This window comes from Arachis ipaensis, chromosome B10 (genome assembly GCF_059453495.1).
Source record: "Arachis ipaensis isolate K30076 ecotype BB chromosome B10, ASM5945349v1, whole genome shotgun sequence".
In the NCBI taxonomy this organism is placed as follows: domain Eukaryota; kingdom Viridiplantae; phylum Streptophyta; class Magnoliopsida; order Fabales; family Fabaceae; genus Arachis; species Arachis ipaensis.
This window is the reverse complement of record NC_142435.1, coordinates 86,679,654-86,701,650: the sequence shown is the minus strand read 5'-3', so window position 1 is coordinate 86,701,650 and position 21,997 is coordinate 86,679,654. Positions and strand designations below refer to the sequence as shown.

Sequence of the window (21,997 nt, the reverse complement as noted above, 5' to 3'; positions counted from 1 at the left end):
TTTACATTTCTTTGTTGCTTATCACTCCAAATCTGAACCGTCTAACTAGGATAATTAATCAACCATTGATTGCTTAATCCGTTAATCTCTGTGGGATTCGACCTCACTCTATTGTGAGTTTTACTTGACGACAATTCGGTACACTTGCCGAAGGGAGATTTGTTGAGAGACAAGTTTTCCGTGCATCATTACTCCCATTCCACGTTAGGAGTTACGTTAATTAGATTAACGTGGGTGCTAACGTGGTTCTTCCTTGCTTCCCTTGTCCTGAAATCAAGCAATAGAGTGCATCAAAGTTCTAGTCCAAGTCATGGGAAATACAACATCCAATTTGTCATTAAATTCATGCAAAATCCTCATGAAATCATGTAAAGTGTACAATGTATGCTTGAATCAAGATGTAAGTGAATATCTACCCAAAACTAGCTTATTTTCTAAGGAAATGCATGAAACTACCCTAAAAACAGTAAAGAAAAGGTCAGTGAAGCTGGCCAAAATGCCCTGGCATCACAACACCAAACTTAAAGCTTGCTTGTCCCTAAGCAAGTACTGGAACAAGAGAATGATGAATGGAATGCCAAGAGAAATGAGTCATTCTTGTGGAGGTCATGTCCCTGGTTTTACGGTGGTTCCATGCATAGCAACTTAGATTCATTCCTTTACTGGCTTTTAGACCTTTATCATGTCCTAGAATACTCACTGTGATTGCATCCCATGAGACTTTTATTCATTGATCCTTTTATTGTTATTTCAGGGCTTATTTGTGTTCCTAGGCTAAGTGCTCTGTAAGGGGGCGACTCTTTAAGATAAGCTTTCAGCCAACACTCCCGAACCAGTTGGTTCAAGGTGCTAGGTGTTAAGACACCCCTATGGACTTACTCTCTCAAGTCTCTTTCCCCCATACATACACACCACAGGCATATAGTTTATTTATTTTCTTTTCTTGAGACCTTGGTGTCCAGCACCTCTTTGGGTACTAAATGCTCTGTAGTGAAGGTTACTCTTGATAGTGGACTTTCAGCTGATAATCCCAAGTTAGTTAACCCAAGTTACCAAGTGATAAGGCACCCCTAAGAGCTTATTCATCCAAGTAGATCCCTCACACAGGAGCACCACAGACACATGCCTCAAGATTAAAACCATTGGTGCCTAGCCTTATTGCTTACTCTTTTTTCTTTTATTTTTCAACCTTTATTTATTCTTTCCCTTTTTCTTATTAGGATCTTCTTATTTAGCTAGTCTCATGGGGTGTATTCAAAGCATAGTATTCATGACAGATAGTTGTCTTCCCACCTTGTGGTTGAACCAACTTAGCTAACTTATGATCACACCATAAACTCATGAACTTACTCCATAGTATGAGCTCCACTCTGGTCTTTTGTAAACACTCATTCTCTTTTTATTTGATTTAAAGGAACAAGCATACAAGTAAGCCTAGTGATGATGCAGTGACATAAAGACTAGCAAGCATGGACCTCTTCAACACAAAACTTAAAAGACAGAATAAAAAAAGTTCAAACTAACATGGAAGCAAGTTCTATTTCATACAAGATCTTCCTTATTTAAAGCATAGAGAAAGATGGACCAAAGAAGGAACTCCACCACCTTTTACTCATGTGGTTGCCCATGCTCTCCTCCTTGCTTGTCCTCCTTGTGTCCCTCTTGATTGCTCGTACTCCCACTCCCTTTGCTTTTTCCAATCAGCTTCTTCCAGAAACCACCATCTTCCATCTTCTTCTTGAGTGTTTCCTTCTGCTGTTTCACCTTCCTCTCTTCTTGTTCTACAAAATCTTTTTGGACCTCATCATATGTAGGGATGGCATAGTGTAGATGATGCATATTACTAGACATGTAGTTCAACTTGGCTTGAGTGTTTATGTTGAACTCCTCCCTATGTAGTTGCCGTCCTTCATTAAGTACAGTGAACTCATTGAATGCTTTCATCTGAGCTATTTGCCACTGATTGAGTTCCTGCAAATGCTTATCTTGACGTTCTTGCCTCTCAGTAACTTGGTGGATGGCTTAAGTGAGCTGGGAGTATTGTTCCTGTTGCTGCTCCAGTTGTTGTTTCTGCCACTCTTCTTGTTGGCTCTTCCAGTTGGACTGAAGGTTTAGTATTTGCTCTTGTCCTTCCATATGTCTCATCCCCAAATCTTCAATGGCCCTTAGAAGGTGATTCATATTCAAGTTGCCTGGGTCATGATGCTCTTCTTATTGATATTCTTCGTGATGAGGCTCCTCTTGGTGGGCTCCTTCTTTCGATTTTAGCTTCCCTATTTCTGGCCTTCTTTGTTACTGAGCAGGTGTAGTATAGACAAGACGCTGGATTGTAACTAGCCTCCCAGGGTTCACCCAGTCTGGATTGCTATCCTCGAAGACCACCTTAGCCTTTGTACATAGTCTGAGAATAGTGCTGGGGTACCAAAGCCTGGCACTCGAATCAGCCTTCTCAGCTGACTCTTGAATCCCCTCAGCTATGAGTTCATGCACATTGATTTCTCCACCCTATACTAGGCAATGTACCATAGTCGCTCGATTAATATTGACCTCTGAATTATTTGTAGCTGGGAGGATGGACCTTCTTAGGAGTTCAAACCACCCTTTGGCTTCTGGGCTAAGGTCTCCCCTCTTGATGAACTGGGGTCTTCCATCTGCATACCTCTCCCAATCAGCTGCTATGTCACAGATGTCAGTCACGATTTCTGTGAGCTCATCATTGTCAGGGCACTTACTTATCCTTGCATGATAACTGAGCTCATCAAAATGTGGTGATTTCAAGTGAAGAGTTCTTGTTATAGCATTTGGGCTGAAGTCTACCTCCTTTCTTCTTACATAGCTTTTGAAGGTTGGGGCCCTGGTTTTGTCTTCTCTAACCACATTTGCGTAGAACTCTTTGATGAGGTTTGCATTGATCTTCCCCTCTGGATTAGTGAGCCTTTGCCACCCTCTTTGTTCAATTTTCTCCCGAATCTGTGGGCACTCGTCTTCATTGATTTAGAAGGTTAACTCAGGCAGTATCTTCTTGATCTTGATCCTTTCAAATTCTTGTTCATGGAAGGCAGTTTTGAATCTCTTCTCATCGAAAGGAATGTTCTCCATTGGTTCCTTCCTCTTTTGCCTCTTGGAACTTGATGATGCCATGAATTTGAGTTGCTGTTTGAGGGGATTGGAAGGTAAGGATAGATGAGGAATTTGGTTCGTTAAGACGAGGTGTGATGTAGGGGTTTTGGATGTCGAAAGTGTGAAGTGTGGAGAGTGGGAATTTGAATGTGAGGGGTAAGTATGCACTAGGACTCATTTATATAGGGAGATTATGAGTGAGTGGAGGGTGTGGATTGATGGAATGGTTGCTTGATGGACGGTTGGGGTTGTACATGGAGAAAGGACAAGGATCATCACTTTATGAGGGTTATTGGTTCGGTCTTCAAGAGTCTCTTTTCTTCAATATTGCATGGCAACATTTTTGAATGCATTCCTTCTTGAGACAAGTGTGTAGTTTCTCTTCATGAAGTGGCCGAACCTTTCTTATTTAATTGTCCAATCAATCTCCTTCAATGCTCCTCTCCTTTTCCCTATAAAGATCAAATAAGAAAAGTAAGAATTAATATCATAAAAAAAAAACAAGTTAAACTTTACGGCTAGAATAATAAAAAGAAGAAAAGATTTTGTTTATTCATGAACTCCAACTAACTAACTAACTGTGTATCCTTATATGCACATTGGTGGCACCATGGGGTGGCACCAAACTTAGTTTGGAGCACTGTGATGAAAAGTTCTATTCAAAGCTCCAAGACTAGCATGCTCTCAGTTGCATTCATGCTTTCTTGGCATGCTTTGAACACCAAACTTGTTATTCACTATATACTGCCTATTAAGGATTTCACCAAGTGTTTTTCAAGTCTAGGTTGGAATTCATGAATATTGACTTATTCACTATTTTCTAAAAGCATATAAAACATGGGTTGCCTCCCATGAAGCGCTTCTTTAGCGTCACTAGCTTGACGTTTCTCCCTCATCAGGGTGGTTGGTAATGCTTAAAGTCCTCCCCTCTTACTGTGGACTTATATCCATTGGTTGTATCAATGATCTCTACATGTTCCAAGGAGAGAACCCTATTGATAGTGAAGATCTTAGGTAACTGTGATGGTACAGTGGGGAGATTAGGGGGGATATCTGGAAAGTAAGCTGAGATCACTTTATCCCCTGGAGAGAAGTCCTCTGTAGGGATCTTCTTGTTCCTCCACCCCCTTGGTACCTTCTTCTTTGTCCCTTTTGATGTTGCCTTGTTCTTTTTGACTTCTTCTTCTAAGGGAATTTTGTTGTTGTCTTCACATGTCTCTGGTGGTTTAGGTTCCTCCAGCTTTTCCTTGAGCTGTGACAACTGCTTATTTCCTTGTTCATCAACCAAGGGCTTTCCCAGATGGGCTGGTTGTGCTTCAGTGCTTGCTTCCTCTGTCAGCATCTCATTATGATCTTTGCTTGGTTCTTTGTTCTCTTGGTCTGATTCTTGTGAGAGTTTGAAGACGTTAAAGCTGAGTCGTTCATCATGGATCCTCAATATTAGCTCCCCTCGCTCCACATCTATGAGTGCTCTGGCTGTAGATAGGAATGGTCTTCCCAATATGATTGGGTGAGTGTGACTCTCTTCCATGTCCAGAATGACAAAGTCTGTGGGAAGAAAGTATTTCCCAACCTTTACCAACACATTTTCCACCACTCCTATTGCTTGTTTTTGAGTTTTGTCTGCCAGCCTGATGACTACATCTGTGGGCATTATCTCATTGATCTTCAGCCTCTTCACCAGTGATAAGGGCATTAAGTTGATGCTTGCTCCCAAATCACAGAGTGCTCTATCAAATATTATTTCTCCTATGGCACAGGGGACATGAAAACTCCCTGGATCTTTTCTTTTTGTAGGCAACTGTGGTTGAATGAGGGCACTGCACTCCTTGTTCATCACTATAGTTTGGCCTCCCTTGAGTGAGCTTTTCCTGGGAAGCAGCTCCTTCATATACTTGATGTATGCAGGAATTTATTGAATAGTCTTGATGAATGGTATGTTGACATGCAGAGATGCAAACAAATCTAGAAACCTTGAGTATATTCTCTTCTCCACAGCACCATTGAGCAGTTGGGGAAAAGGTGCATAGAGTCTCAGCAGCTCCTATTTTGAGATTTCTGGTTCTTGGTAATCTTTTTCCTCCTTCTCTGCTGAGGTGTCTCCAGGTTGTTCTGCCGACTTGTTTGGTTTGTCCTCAGTCTCCTTATCACTTAAAATGACCATCTTGCAATCTTCCCATCTTACTTTCTTTGTTTCACCTTTCGGATTCTTCTCTGTGTCACTTGGGAATCCATCTGTGGGGTTGGGAATCTGCTCAGAGAGATACCCCACTTGAGATTCCAATCTCTTGATTGTATCTCCTTGGTTCTTAAAATTTGCTCGCACTTCCTCCTTGAATACCTTGTTGTCTTGAATCTCTTTGCCTATGCCTTCAAGTAGATTCTCAATCCTTGAGAGTCTGTCATCAAATGATGGTAGATTGGGATTAGAGGTGGAAGGATGAGGTAAGTTATTTTGGTTTTGATATGAATGTGGAGAGGTGTTGTTATGGGGGTGTTGATATGGTCTAGATGTGAAATGTTGGTGAGCTGCATTGTTGTTGGGATTTGAACGTTTTTGATCTAGGCCTTGGTCTTGTTGATTTCCCCACCCAAAGTTTGGGTGATTCCTCCATCTAGGGTTATAGGTCGTAGAGTATGGATCATGGTTTTGCCTAGGTGAATTCCCAATATAGTTAGCTTACTCCTGACTACCCTCTGCTTCTTCATTCACTCATTCTTGGGTTGTTGATGAAGTAGTGATTACTGCTACTTGGTTCCTCTCCATCTTCTTGGTGAGGTCAGCCAGCTACTGGGTAATGAGCTTGTTTTGGGCCAACAGAGCATCTACATTGTTTAGCTCCATTACTCCTCTAGTGTTGCCTCTTTCAGAAGCATAGAAATAATCATTCTCTGGTACTGTTTTAATGACATCTATGGCTTCCTCAATGGTCTTCTTCTTGTTCAAAGATCCTCCGGATGAATGGTCTACTGCCTTCTTTGATTCATATGACAGGCCTTCATAGAAAATGTGCAGCTGCACCCATTCGTTGAACATATCTGGTGGGCACCTCCTTGTTAGGTCCTTAAACCTCTCCCATGCTTCATAAAGAGTCTCACCATCTTGTTGCCTGAAAGTTTAGACCTCAGCTCTCAGCCTATTGATTCATTGAGGAGGGTAAAATCTTGCTAAGAATTTGTTCACCACATCTTCCCAGGTTGTCAAGCTCTCCTTCGGGAAAGACTCCAACCACTTGGCTGCCTTATCCTTGAGTGAGAATGGAAATAAGAGTAGTCTATAGGCGTCAGGATGAACACCATTAGACTTCACTGTGTCACATATTCTCAGGAAGGTGGTTAGATGTTGATTGGGGTCTTCTTGGACACTTCCTCCGAACGAACAGTTGTTCTGAACAAGGGTGATGAGCTGTGGTTTTAGTTCAAAATTGTTGGCATGGATGGTTGGCTTTTGAATGCTACTTCCACAGTTTCTTGGGTTTGGATTGATGTAAGAGCCTAAAACTCTTCTATCCTCCCCAGCATGATTTGCTCGACCTCCTCCGCCATGGTTGTGAGCCTCTTCTTCATGATGGTTTTCCATGTTTTCTTCCATGTTTGGTTCAAAGTATTCCTCCTCTTCCTCAGCACCAACTACTCTTTTTCCTCTTGCTTCCCTCCTTAATCTAAAGAAGGTCCTCTCAGGTTCAGAATCAAAGGAAGTTGAAGCCCCGCTTCTTCTCCCTGTCATACAACCAACAAGTACAAGCAAGGAAAATAGATGCAGAAAGTATTTCTGTCAGAATGACTGTTAGTGTGAGTGATGCAATATATCAAACAGTTAGTGGGTTAGTGAAATGAATGGTAAATAACAAAAAATGAAAAAGTAGGGGGAAGGGAAGAAATTAACTAAAACTAAAAGTAAATTACTCAAACAGAAAATTAAATCAACAAAATTAAAATGCTCAATCTAGTTATCCTCCAATTTAATCATTGTTGATGCACAATCAATCCCCGGCAACGGCGCCATAAACTTGATGCACGGAAAACTTGTCTCATAACAAATTTCCTTCGGCAAGTGTACCGAATTTGTCGTCAAGTAAAAACTCACAATAGAGTGAGGTCGAATCCCATAGGGATTGATTGATCAAGCAACTTTAATTAGAGGAATATTCTAGTTGAGCGAATCAGAATTTGAGTTGAGAATTGTAGAAAATTAAATGACGGGATAGTAAATAACAGAAAAGTAAATGCTAGAAATAAAGAGCTGAATGTAGATGACGAAAAGTAAATTGCAGAATCTTAAATGGGAATGGGGAAATTGCTCATAAAAGTAAATGACAGAAATTAAAGAGAATGGGTAAGATCAGAAATGGGGAGTTCATTGGACTCAGGAGATGTTGCATTCTCCGGATCAATTTCATTTTCATCTCTTCCTCAATCAATGCACTCATTGATCTCCTTGGAAATCTTAAGTGATCGAATTACAATTCCTTGTAATTCAATCTCTCAAATCTTGATCAATAACCAATTCTTTGGTCAATTCCTCATGAGAAGAGATGAAGTATGGTCACTGATTATACCACATGCATTTCCTAAATCAGGTGTTGAGAGGATTATAGTCACATATCCATCAAACCCAATTTGGTCCAGCATGAGAAAGCATTTCTAGCATGATCTCTTCATTTCTCTTTCAAGGTTCAGAAGAGATCCAAGTTTGAATAGCTTCTTTTCTAAGATAACTACCCAATTGGATGAAAATCGAAAGCTTTCAAGTAAAATCAAGAGAAAAGATAGAAGAAGAATAATGAAAACTAGTATTGATCCATCAAATTACAACAGAGCTCCCTAACCCAATGAAAGGGGTTTAGTTGTTCATAGCTCTGGAAAATGAAAACAAAGATGGAGAATACATGATGAAACTAGAAGTGTAGAGAAAGTAAAATACAGAGAGTAGTTCTATGCCAAGAGGCTCCCTATATTTTCCAACTCCCAAAATAATTCAAAGCTACTCCTATATATACTACTCTTCTGATCTTCTAGTTGCATCTTCAAGTCTTGGGTATGGGCCTTTGGATCTTGAGTTTCAAGAAGTTATCTTCTTCATTGGGCTTGGCTTTACTTGCAGAGAGAAAGTGTGAAGTGGGCAGAGACTTTAGCTCAGGACGTTAGTGGTGTTAACGTTCAGTAAAAATATGGGTTCGAGAACGTTAGTGACAATCACCTTTTTCACTAACGTTCCTCACCCAAGTAAGAGCCACGTTAACCTCAACGTTAGTGGCACAAACGTTGCCACTAACGTTGCCTCTTTGTCCTTCGCACACGTTATTGGGTCTTACCTTTCCCAATATTGTTGAGAAGCCTCCTCCTTCTCTACGTTAGAGTCCACGTTAACTTAGTTAACGTGGCTCCTTAACGTAGGCTTGCCAACCTTCGAGAACATTAGTGACACTTACCTTTGTCACTAACGTTCCAATGTGCCCCTAGCTCCCACATTAGAGTCCACGTTAACTAGGTTAACGTGGCCTTTAACATGGCTGTGCTAGCCATCTCCAACCTTAGTGACAAAGGTGAATGTCACTAACGTTGGCTCATCATCTCTCCTCCTCACGTTAGCTTCCACGTTAACTAAGTTAACGTGGCTCATTGGGGCTTGTGTAGGTTAATCCCAACGTTAGTGACAATGTTTGGTGTCACTAACGTTGTCAATCACCTACTTTCTTCACGCTAGCTTCCACGTTAACTAGGTTAATGTGGAAGTTAACGTGGCATATTGTGACTTGGCTAACGTTAGTGACAAAGTTGAATGTCACTAACGTTGGCTTCCCCTTTACTTCTTAACGTTAGAGGCCACGTTAACTAAGTTAACATGGCTCTTAACGTGGCCACTTATGAGCTTGGTCCAACGTTAGTGACAAAGGTAAGTGTCACTAACGTTGGCTCCATTTCCTTTCCTCCACGTTAGAGTTCACGTTAACTTAGTTAACATGATTCTTAACGTGGGCAATGATGGCTTCGAGAGCGTTATTGGCGATTACTTTTCTCATTAACTTTGCAAGTTACTCCCATTCCACGTTAGGAGTTACGTTAATTAGATTAACGTGGCTGCTAACGTGGTTCTTCCTTGCTTCCCTTGTCCTGAAATCAAGCAATAGAGTGCATCAAAGTTCTAGTCCAAGTCATGGGAAATACAACATCCAATTTGTCATTAAATTCATGCAAAATCCTCATGAAATCATGTAAAGTGCACAATGTATGCTTGAATCAAGATATAAGTGAATATTTACCCGAAACTAGCTTATTTTCTAAGGAAATGCATGAAACTACCCAAAAAACAGTAAAGAAAAGGTCAGTGAAGTTGGCCAAAATGCCCTGGCATCAGAGTTTCTACACACCATAGATTAAGGTGTGGAGCTCTGCTGTCCTTCATGAATTAATACAAAGTACTATTGTTTTTCTATTCAACTCAAGTCTATTTCTTCTCCAAGATATTCATTCGCACCCAAGAACATGATGAATGTGATGATTATGTGACACTCATCACCATTCTCACCTATGAACGCGTGACTGACAACCACTTCCGTTTTACATGCAAACAAGCTTGAATGTATATCACTTGGGTTTCTAATCTAAGATTGGAACCTTCGTGGTATAGGCTAGAATTATTGGCAGCCATTCCTGAGATCCGGAACGTCTAAACCTTGTCTGTGGTATTCTGAGTAGGATTTGGGAAGGGATGACTGTGACGAGCTTCAAACTCGCGATTGTTGGGCATGTGACAGACGCAAAAGGATCAATGGATCCTATTCCAACATGATCGAGAACCGACAGATGATTAGCCGTGCGGTGACAGCGCATTTGGAACGTTTTAACTGAGAGGACAGGAAGTAGCTATTGACAACGGTGATTCCCAACATAAAGCTTGCCATGGAAAGGAGTATGAATGATTGGAAGAAGGCAATAGGAAAGCAGAGGTTCAGGAGGAACAAAGCATCATCATACGCTTATCTGAAATTCCAACCAGAGAATTACATAAGTATCTCTATCTTTATTTTATGTTTTATTTATCTTTTAATTATCAATTCTCCATCACCATCTGAATTCGCCTGACTGAGATTTATAAGGTGACCATAGCTTGCTTCAAGCCGACAATCTCCGTGGGATCGACCCTTACTCACGTAAGGTATTACTTGGACGACCCAGTGCACTTGCTGGTTAGTTGTGCGGAATTGTGACAAAGTGTGATTCACGTTTAAGAGCTCCAAGTCCTTTGGCGCCATTGTTGATGATCACAATTTCGTGCACCATCTACCTAGGTTGCCGTTTACTCCTTCATTTGAGTGGGTAAAACTTATCTCTATTCGCTTTATTGTCCCACTTGAGTATGGTATTCTTGAAATGGATGGTCAACCTAGGAGGATGTGTGGAATAAAGCATAAGAGAAGGATGTTTAGTGGTTGGAGTTGCAAATCAAGGCTCATCAAGGTTCAGATTTCGAGAGCTAGATGCAAGGGTTAGACTAGTGATCAATTGGTTGGATCTAAGAGAAGAGTTTGGTACTTCATTGAAAATTCGAATTGCTTGCCACCCAATTGGAACAATGATGATCAACTTAAAGACGGGTGTAGAAACAAGACTTGGGATCCTGACATACAAGAGGATCAACTTTGGGAGCTCAAAGCTTGTGAAGAACTTCATCAAGGCTTGGTGAATTCACTTGGAAATGTTGGAGCTTATTGGAAGTCCAAGCGTTGTTGGAAGTTTCAAGATGAGTTCAAGCACAAGCCACCATGACAAGGAGCTCACCAAATGTCCAACTTAAGGACTTTAACTAAAAGTGCTAGGTGGGAGACACCCCACCGTGGTAAATTCTTCTTATTTTCCCGTTTATTTATATTGGTCATAAATTGAATTTTCAATTTTAGTTCGACTTATTTATTTTGAGTTACAGTTTAGCTTGTTTAATAATCTTTGACAATAATGTGGTAGACTTTTAGCTTCTCAATCATGTTTAACAAAAAAAAAAAGAGGGCTGTCATACGTACGTGTGACCGACGTGTACGCGTCGACGCCCGAAAATGGACCAAGTGAAAATGGTGCTGGGACGATGCGAGCGCGTGACCTGGACAGAGAGTTGTGCCCGGGCTACGCTGGTATGGTGCTACGCACACAGCCAACACCACGCGTACGTGTTACTAACGCATACTGATGGGTCCATATTTGATGGTATATTTTGACTCAATTTGGATGGATTCTAGCACATGAACTCACACTTAAGCATCAAAATAGCATACTTTTGTGTTTTGTCCCCGATTTGGTCCTGAATGTGAAAACATGCAATTTTGTGCTTGAAATGAGCAATTTAATTCCACTTTTATTCCGTTTGATGCCATGACATGTTTGCTGAGTGATTTCAGCCCTTGGAGGCAAGAATGGATAGCCAAAAGTGGAAGAAAGCATGTACAAGGGAGAAAGCATGAAGAAAACAAGGAAAAGCACACACAGCGAAGTGTTTGTGCGCACGAGCACCTGTGCGTACACACAGGTCAATATTCAGCCGAGTGTGCGGACGCACACATCTGTGCGTTCGCACAGGTCCCTGCACGTGATTTCATTAATGAAACATGTGCTGCGCGAGTTTCGGAGGCTTTTGATCTATTTTGGAAAGCTTGAAGGCTGAATTGTGCTATATGAGGGGAGAATCAACACATATGAAGACATTAGGTTTTAGTTTTTGTTTTCATTAGGTAGTAGTAGTGTAGGAAGCTTCCATAGGAGTAGGAGTAGTGTAGGGTAGAATGCTTTCCTAGGGTTTATCAATTTCCATTGTAGCATTTTATAGCAAGCTTTGATTTTGGATTTTTCCTCTCTAATTGTAAGTACTCTCAATTTTCTTTTTAATTATAGCACTTTTACTTAAATTGTCTTTGGTTCAAGTTACTTGTTTATACTTGCAATTTTGTGTTTCTTGAAGTTTTGATCAATGAATTTTATGTTTCATGCTTCCTTTATGCTTGATTTCTTGTCTATGTTTGGTTTTGTTGATTGTTGGTTATAGTTTTCCATTTTACTTTGCAATATTCCATGTTTTACTTTTATGCACACAAGGTGGTTTTGAAAATGCCAACTTTAGATTTTGAGTAGAATTTCACACATTGGCTTGTGGTTTGAGTTCCTAGGATACTAGAGTCATAATGTCCGACATTTAGTGGTAATTCTTGGGTAGTAAGTTGACTCTTGTTTCCATTGATGCTAGCATTTTATCAACTAGTTTTGTAAGTTGGCTAGGACTTATGGATTAAGGTCAATTATGCTTGCTTGACTTAATTCTCGATGGTTGGGGTTAACTAAGTGAGATTAACTCATGATAATTACCATAGATGTGGTTATGGCAATGATAGAATTATTAGACTCTCATTCCCAAGTCAAGGTTTCTCTTGCATTTATATCATTTTCACTAGTTTTGACCTCGCTTCCTTTTTACTTGCATTGGTTGCCAATTTTGATCATCTCTTAGTTCTTCTATTTCTTAGTTCTTTTAATATTTTTTTCTTTGATTACTAAGCCACTTTTTGTCCTCCACAACCGAAAGCGTAACACTTCGATTGCATTCCTAGGGAGAACGACCTGAGGTTGAAGTACTCTTGATCTCTGTTATTTTGTATTGAATTTATTATTTGATCTTGACAATTCATTGTCCGTTCGGACTATGCTACCAACGAATTGATTCTTGTTTTGAATGATTCCGAACCATGCAAGAACCACATCTCATCTCATCATCAAATTTGGTGCATTACCAGGGATGCAAACGGTGTTATATCTTTTGGTTGATGTGAATATGTTAATAGTGTAAATAGCACTTTTTGATTGTTTGTTTGCCTTTATTAATAAGTTTTTGTTTATATGAAGCACAAGTGGAGATAAGTGAAGAGTTGGTAAGGAGAGATCAAGAGGATTCCATCATTCAAGATTTTTTGTCCAACTTGGTCAACCCCACCAATGACCTTCGTGAGCCTCCCTTATTGGATTTGGAAGGAGATGTTGATGTGGACTTCACACAACCTCCAATTTTTTACTTGAGTGATGATGAGGAAGGTTTAGAGGAGGTTGAGGAAGATTCTATTCACCAAGGAGTAAAGAAAGTTGTGCAAGAACAAATTGAGTGGGTGAAGACTTCTCTAACAAGCTTTCTAGTCCCGCATCAATATGCCGTCTTAGAGACGGATCGTCAACTTCAAACCCTTCTTGGAGTAGTGGATGGTGAAGAAAAGGATGTTATCTGACAAGGAAATAAAAAGTTCATCAAGGAAGCCAAATCAACATTTGAAGCTCAATTTTGGTGCAAGAATCAACTTAATTGATTCCGGGGAGTGCACAATTATGTCAAGGGTGATAGAAGAACTCAAGTATGGGATCCGGGTATTAATTTCAAGAATCAATACTTATGGATCCTAGTGGCTAGCTTGAAGTCTCTTAAGAGTTCGATGCAATTCATTTGGGACCCTGGAGGTCAAATCAAGAGCAAACTTGGTTGGAGATTCAAGGAGGAGTGGAAACATAAGCCGCCCTAACAAGGATCTCCTCACCAAGTCTAACTTTAGGAATATAAACCAAAGTGCTTGGTGGGAGACACCCCACCATGGTAATATCCTTCTAACTTTCCCTCTTTTAGCTTTTATTAAATGAATAATTGGTTATTTTGCTTGGTTGGTTAGTTTCATTTTGAAGTTTGTTAGGTAACTTTAGTGAAATAATGTGTTTTGGAAGTTTTATGATGTTTTGGGACTTAAAAACCTATTTTGGATATTAACTTTGGTGCCTTAGACCAAAATTTTTGTTGTAGGAACAGAGACCTGTATGTCCGCACAGCCTTGTGCGCACGCACAGTTCCCCTATTTTCCCGTCCCTATGTGTCCGCACACCCCTAAACACTCCCTCTATTTGCGGCACGCGCACGGCTTGTGTGTGTGTATACAACCCTTCTTTTACCTCTGTGTGACCGCACACCCTGCTTGCGACCGCACACTTTGCCCTGTTCTCTTAAAAAAAAAAAGAGCCACCTGTGTGCACGCATAGCTCTGTGCAGCCGCACAGCCTTCAGCGACCCCTCTAGTTGTAGCAAACGCATCCCTTGTGCGTAGGAATGCAACCCCCTTTCCCCTTCTATGCGTCCACACACGGCCTTGTGCGTCCGTACAGGTCACTTTTCGAACATTAATTCGAAAAGGGGACTCGCGCTTCAGTTTCCCCAGTAACCCTTTTTTTCTCCTTTTCTCTGAAACACCCCCAACCTTTTCTCTCTCTCTCTGAGACACCACCAACCACTACCTCCGTCCGACAGCAATACCACCGGCGACCACCGTCGACCCTCTCTCCCTTCCTTTTCCTCTCTCCTCAATTTCCCTATTTTCTTCTTCTCTTCCCTGTCTCTGCGCGACAGTAGCCCTAGCTAGTGCCCATTCTCCAGTCGCGTCCTTCCAACCGGCGACCAGCCATCAGTGGCGGCGAGTTTCTGTGCCGTCGTGACATATGCAACCCTCCTCCTCTGTCCGTTTCTTCTTCTCCTTCTTTCTACATTACAGGTTCCATTTCTTTCTCTGTAACCTACATTTTTAGTGTTTTTATTTTCTTTACTGTCTTTAGCTGCTTTTAATTTTTGTTTTAGTAACTAGGTGGTTTTAGGGTACATGACTTCTGTTTCTAGACTGAATGCTGTTGATTGACTGATTATTTTTGGATTTCTGGGTGAATGCTGCTTTGTATGAACTATAAATGCTGCTGTGACTAAACTAAGCATGCTGTTTTTGGACTCTGCACCTAACATGCTTGACGAATTGCCCGAATGAGTATTTTTGATTTGATTCTCTTGTCTGATCAACATGGGCTTCAAATTTTGTTTTCATTTGGCATTTTACTGCATATTTCTGCAGTCCCCTGTTAATTTTAATGATGCTTGAGTTTAGATTATGATTATGCTCCTTTGCAAATTCTATATTAAAATTTGGATGCTACCTGAGTTGAAATTGTGTATGCACTATGTATTATTTATGCTGAAACACCAATTTGAGCTTGAAATTTATACCTATGTTTCTTTTGTTTGGTGTTAATTGCTCCTATGCATATCATACTTCAGTTGATACATTTTTAGTGGAGCACTTAGTTATTCATTTTGCTGGGACATCAAACTGAACTTGAATCTGCAGCTGTGTCGAAAACCAAGCTGACATCATTTTGTTTGATGCATTTGCAAGTGAATGACATACTAGTTGCTGCTTTATGTACTGACTGCTCATTTCTTTTTACTTAAACACCAAACCAGCCTTAAACTCATGAATTTCGAAACCTGTTTGGTGCCATTTGCAGCAGTACATACATTGTTTTTTTGAGTGAATTGATTAAATGCTTCTTCAGGTGTTTTTAACATCAATGACATATACATAGCCACTTGTTCTTTTATTTTTTTGAGCAACGCAATCTGTTTCTCAATCGAGCATTGCTTTGGACAAGAGATTATGTATATGTGATCATTTTTTATCTTCTCAACATGAATAAGTGCGTGCTTCCATTGTTGCATTGATTATTGCTTTTTATGCCAATTTTTGCTAAGTCTCCCAAGTTCAGATGCAAAAGTGCAATAATCAATGCCTTTCAATTTGATTCACTTGAATTGTTACACCTAAGTCACATATATGCCTCAATTGTTGTTCATTCTCTTCTATGTTACTTAGGTTACTCGATTTTGGGAAAATACACTTCTTTGTGAGCATTCCACTATTTTATACATGTTTTTCCTTAATTGATTGTTTGTTTATCTTATTGGCTCTTATTTGACTTGTTTAACTGTGTCCTTCTACCTTCTGTGATTTTTATTTATTTCTCCTGGGTTGTACTCTGTTTTTGTCTTTTTCAGGATGACTCCCAAAGGCAAGGAGAAAGCCAATCCTTTGGCTCGTCCTGCTCCTGTGCCTCCGAGTAATCAACCGGACACATTCATAAATGCTAAAGCACAAGAACAATATAAGAAACTGGAAAAATGAGCCTTTCACTATGAGCGAAAGCTGAACCTGCCCAAGAAATATGCGGATCAAATTCTTAACAGATTAAATTTTTACCATTAGAAATTCGTAGAATTCGATCCGGTGGAAGTTAATGAATACCAGGTCAAGGAATTCTACGGAAATTTTCTAAAGAGGGATTCCCCTTTTTCTAAGAGGTGTCACACTGGACACCTCTGATACTGCTTTAGAGGCCCTCTTGGATATTTCGCATATTCCTCTGGCTCGTGACGCCTATCCTGAAATAGTGAAGGAAGTGACAACGGGCAAACTTTCTTTGGATGTGGTTCTACAAAAGATTGGCCTGCCTGAGGCCAGATGGGAGTACAGCAGAGGGGAAAACTCGGTTCTAATTAGCATTGCGTGCACTGATCTCAATCCTGAGGCAAGGATCTGGCAACAGATCATTGCCGACTACATTCTACCGAGCACGCATGCTACGCACATTAGAGTCCATGTGGCAGTTTTGCTTTGGGCAATTCTAGAGGGGAAGAGGATTTCTGTTCTTCCCCTAATCAGAGATTCGATGTGGAAGGTGAACCAACAACAGAAATACAACATCCCCTTCCCATCGTTGATCACCAGATTAGCCGCTCTATCTAGAGTGGAGAGACGCCCAACAGACCGGACGTTCGTCTACATCAGCAAGCAACTATTTCTGCCATACAGCGACTACAACGGACCGCTACAAAAGAAGAGAAAGACAACTGAACCATCATCAGAAGCAGAGCCCTCAGCACCTCCTAGAGCTTCCGCACCCACACCTCAACTAAAGAAACCCTATGAGATGGGTCAGGAGATTATTCAGCTTCTCTACCATTTTTAGCGCTGCAATGCTTGCCGTTTCTAGTGGATAATGGCGAAGTTTGAGGGTAAAGACCCTGGGCCACCTCCTCCAGATACACCAAAGCTTGAGGCTGAAACCGAGGAGCCTGCATCGGAGGAGCCAGTAGCTGAAGCTGGCCAGGCAGTTGAAACCCCTGAGCAGAGACCGGCAGAGCCCGCGGTTGAGGAGGCTATAGTTCAGTAAGTTGAGGAGCCTATAGTTGAAGAGCCGGTAGCTGGAGCCGCGCAGACAGTAGAGATGGTAGTAGAACCAGCTGACCAAGCAGTTGAGGAACCAGCAGCTGAGCCCGCACCAGTGACATTGATGCACGGAAAACTTGTCTCTTAACAAATTTCCTTCAGCAAGTGTACCAAATTTGTCGTCAAGTAAAAACTCACAATAGAGTGAGGTCGAATCCCACAAGGATTGATTGATCAAGCAACTTTAATTAGAGGAATGTTCTAGTTGAGCGAATCCAGGATTTGAGTTTAGAATTGCAAAAAAATAAAAAGGCAGGAAGGTAAATGATAGAAAAAGTAAATGCTAGAATTAAAGAACTAAAAATAAAATTACGGAAGTAAATTACAGAATTGTAAATGGGAATGGGGGAATTGCTCATAAGAGTAAATAACAGAAATTAAAGAGAATGGGTAAGATAAGAAATGGGGAGTTCATTGGGCTTAGGAGATGTTGCATTCTCCGGATCAATTTCATTTTCATCTCTTCCTCAATCAATGCACTCATTGATCTCCTTCGCAATCTTAAGTGATTGAATTACAATTTCTTGTAATTCAATCTCCCAAATCTTGATCAATAGCCAATTCCTTGGTCAATTGCTCATGAGAAGAGATGAAGTATGGTCACTAATTATACCACATTCATTTCCCAAATCAAGTGTTGAGAGGATTATAGTCACATATCTGTCCAAACCCAATTTGGTCCAGCATGAGAAAGCATTTCTAGCTTGATCTCTTCATTCCTCTTTCAAGGTTCAGAAGAGATCCAAGTATGAATAGCTTCTTTTCCAAGATAACTACCCAATTGGATGAAGATCGAAAGCTTTCAAGTAAAATCAAGAGAAAAGATAGAAGAAGAATAACGAAAACTAGTATTGATCCATCAAATTACAACAGAGCTCCCTAACCCAATGAAAGGGGTTTAGTTGTTCATAGCTCTGGAAAATGAAAACAAAGATAGAGAATACATGATGAAAACTAGAAGTGCAGAGAAAGTAAATACAGAGAGTAATTCTATGCCAAGAGGCTCCCTATATTTTCCAACTCTCAATTAATTCAAAGCTACTCCTATATATACTACTCTTCTACTCTTCTAGTTGGTTCTTTAAGTCTTGGGTCTGGGCCTTTGGATCTTGAGTTTGAAGCAGTTATCTTCTTCATTGGGCTTGGATTTACTTGCAGAGAGAAAGTGTGAAGTGGGCAGAGACTTTTGCTCAGGACGTTAGTGGTGTTAACGTTCAGTGAAAATATGGGTTCGAGAACGTTAGTGACATTCAACTTTTTCACTAACGTTCCTTACCCAAGTAAGAGCCACGTTAACCTCAACGTTAGTGGCACAAACGTTGCCACTAACGTTGCCTCTTTGTCCTTCGCGCACGTTATTGGGACTCAACTTTCCCAATAACGTTGAGAAGCCTCCCCCTTCCCTACGTTAGAGTCCACGTTAACTTAGTTAACGTGGCTCTTTTAACGTTGGCTTGCCAACCTTCGAGAACGTTAGTGACACTTAACATTGTCACTAATGTTCCAATGTGCCCCTTAGCTCCCACGTTAGAGTCCACGTTAACTAGGTTAACGTGGCTTCTAACGTGGCCATGCTAGTCATCTCCATCGTTAGTGACAAAGTTGAGTGTCACTAACGTTGGCTCAACATTCCCTTATCCACGTTAGCTTCCACGTTAACTAAGTTAACGTGGGAGTTAACGTGGCTCATGGTGGCATGTGTGGGCTCCTTCCAACGTTAGTGACAATGTTGGGTGTCACTAACGTTGGCGTCACCTCCCTTCTTCACGCTAACTTCCACGTTAACTAAGTTAACGTGGGAGTTAACGTGGTTCATTGGGGCTTGTGTGGGTTCCTTCCAACGTTAGTGACAATGTTTAGTGTCACTAATGTTGTCGACCACCTTGTTTCCTCACGTTAGCTTCCACGTTAACTAGGTTAACGTGGGAGTTAATGTGGCCTAGTGTGACTTGGCCAACGTTAGTGATAATGTTGAATATCACTAACGTTGGCTTCCCCCCTTTTTTCTTAACATTAGAGGCCACGTTAACTAAGTTAACGTGGTGACTAACGTAGCCACTCATGAGCTTGGTCCAACATTGGTGATAATGTTAGAGTTCACGTTAACTTAGTTAACGTGATTCTTAACGTGGGCAATGATGGCTTCGAGAGCGTTATTGGCAATCACTTTTCTCATTAACTTTGCAAGTTACTCCCATTCCACGTTAGTGTTAACGTTAGTGTAACTAACGTAGCCACTAATGTGGTTCTTCTTTGCTTCTTTTGTCCTGAAATCAAGCAATAAAGTGCATCAAAGTTCTAGTCCAAGTCATGGGAAATGCAACATCCAATTTGTCCTTAAATTCATGCAAAATCCTCATAAAATCATGTAAAGTGCACAATGTATGCTTGAATCAAGATGTAAGTGAATATCTACCCAAAACTAGCTTATTTCCTAAGGAAATGCATGAAACTACCCTAAAAACAGTAAAGAAAAGGTCAGTGAAACTGGCCAAAAGGCCCTGGCATCACAACACCAAACTTAAAGCTTGCTTGTCCCTAAGCAAGTACTGGAACAAGAGAATGATGAATGGAATGCCAAGAGAAATGAGTCATTCTTGTGGAAGTCATGTCCCTGGTTTTATGGTGGTTTCATGCATAGCAACTTAGGTTCATTCCTGGCTTTCAGACCTTTATCATGTCCTAGAATACTCACTGTGATTGCATCCCATGAAACTTTTATTTATTGATCCTTTTGTTGTTATTTCAGGGCTTATTTGTGTTCTTAGGCTAAGTGTTCTGTAAGGGGGCAACTCTTTAAAATAAGCTTTCAGCCAATAGTCCCGAACCAGTTGGTTCAAGGTGCTAGGTGTTAAAGCACCCCTAAGGACTTACTTGCTCAAGTCTCTCCCCCATACATACACACCACAGGCATATAGTTTATTTATTTTCTTTTCTTGAGACCTTGGTGTCCAGCACCTCTTTGGGTTACTAAATGCTCTGTAGTGAGGGTTACTCTTGATAGTGGACTTTCAGCTGATAATCCCGAGTTAGTTAACCCAAGTTACCAAGTGATAAGGCACCCCTAAGAGCTTATTAATCCAAGTAGATCCCTCACACAGGAACACCACAGACACATGCCTCAAGATTAAAACCATTGGTGCCTAGCCTTATTGCTTACTCTTTTTCTTTTATTCCTCAACTTTGATTGTTCTTTCCTTTTTTCTTATTAGGATCTTCTTATTTAGCTAGTCTCATGGGGTGTGTCTTAAGCATAGTATTCATGACAGACAGTTGTCCTCCCACCTTATGGTTGAACCAACTTAGCTAACTTATGACTATACCATAAACTCATGAACTTACTCCATAGTATGAACTCTTCTCTGGTCTTTAAAAATACTCATTCTCTTTTTCATTTGATTTAAAGGAACAAGCATATAAATAAGCAAAGTAAGGATGCAGTGACATAAGGACTAGCAATCATAAACCTCTTCAACACAAAGACTTAAAAGACAGAATTTAAAAAGGTTTAAACTAACATGGAAGCAAGTTCTATTTCATACAAGATCTTCCTTATTTAAAGCATAGAAAAAGATGGACCAAAGAAGGAACTCCACCACCTTTTACTCTTGTGGATGTCCATGCTCTCCTTCTTGCTTGTCCTCCTGGTGTTTTTCTTGATTGCTTGTGCTCCCACTTCCCTTGCCTTTTCCAAGTAGCTTCTTCCAGAAACCACCATCTTCCATCTTCTTCTTGAGTGTTTCCTTCTGCTGTTTCACCTTTCTCTCTTCTTGTTCAACAAAATCTTTTTGGACCTTATCATATGTAGGGATGGCATAGTGTAGATGATGCATATTACTGGACATGTAGTTCAACTTGGCTTGAGTGTTGACGTTGAACTCCTCCCTATGTAGTTGCCGCCCTTCATTAAGTACAGTGAACTCATTGAATGCTTTCATTTGGGCTATTTGTCGCTAATTGAGTTCCTGCAAATGCTTATCTTGACGTTCTTGCCTCTCAGTAACTTGGTGGATGGTTTGAGTGAGCTGGGAGTATTATTCCTGTTGCTGCTCCATTTGTTGTTTCTGCCACTCTTCTTGTTGGCTCATCCGGTTTAGTATTTTCTCTTGTCCTTCCATATGTCTCATCCCCAAATCTTCAATAGCTCTTAGAAGGTGATTTATATTCCAGTCGGCTGGGTAAGGATGCTCTCCTTATTGATCTTCTTCCTGATGAGACTCCTCTTGGTGAGCTCCTTCTTTTGCTTTTAGTTTCCCTATTTGTGGCGTTCTTTGTTGCTGAGCAGGTGTAGTATACGCTGGGTTGTCATTAGCCTCCCAGGGTTCACCTAGTCTGGATTGCTATCCTCAAAGACCACCTTGGTTTTTGTGCACAATCGGAGAATGGTGCTGGGGTACCAAAGCCTGGCACCTGATTCAAGCTTCTCAGCTATAAGTTCATGCAAATTTGATTTCTCCACCTTGTACTAGGCAATGTACCATAGTTGCTCGATTAATATTTACCTCTGAATTATTTGCAACTAGGAGAATAGACCTCCTCACGAGTTCAAACCACCCCTTGGCTTCTGGGCTAAGGTCTCCCCTCTTGATGAACCAGGGTCTCCCATCTCCATACCTCTCCCAGTCAGCTGCTATAACACAGATGTCAGTCACGATCTCAGTGAGCTCATCATTGTCTTGCCTTTTACTTATCCTTGCATGATAGCTGGGCTCATCAAAACGTGGTGATTTCAGGTGAAGAGTTCTTATTATAGCATTTGG

General features: G+C 40.8%; 1 non-coding gene across 1 annotated transcript; it reads left to right on the top strand.

The window, feature by feature from the left end:
* Positions 1-6,152: 6,152 nt before the first annotated feature.
* On the top strand, positions 6,153-6,259 carry LOC148580738 (small nucleolar RNA R71). Its single transcript, XR_015895659.1, has one exon. It is a non-coding gene; the product is annotated as a small nucleolar RNA R71 (small nucleolar RNA).
* Positions 6,260-21,997: the final 15,738 nt, after the last annotated feature.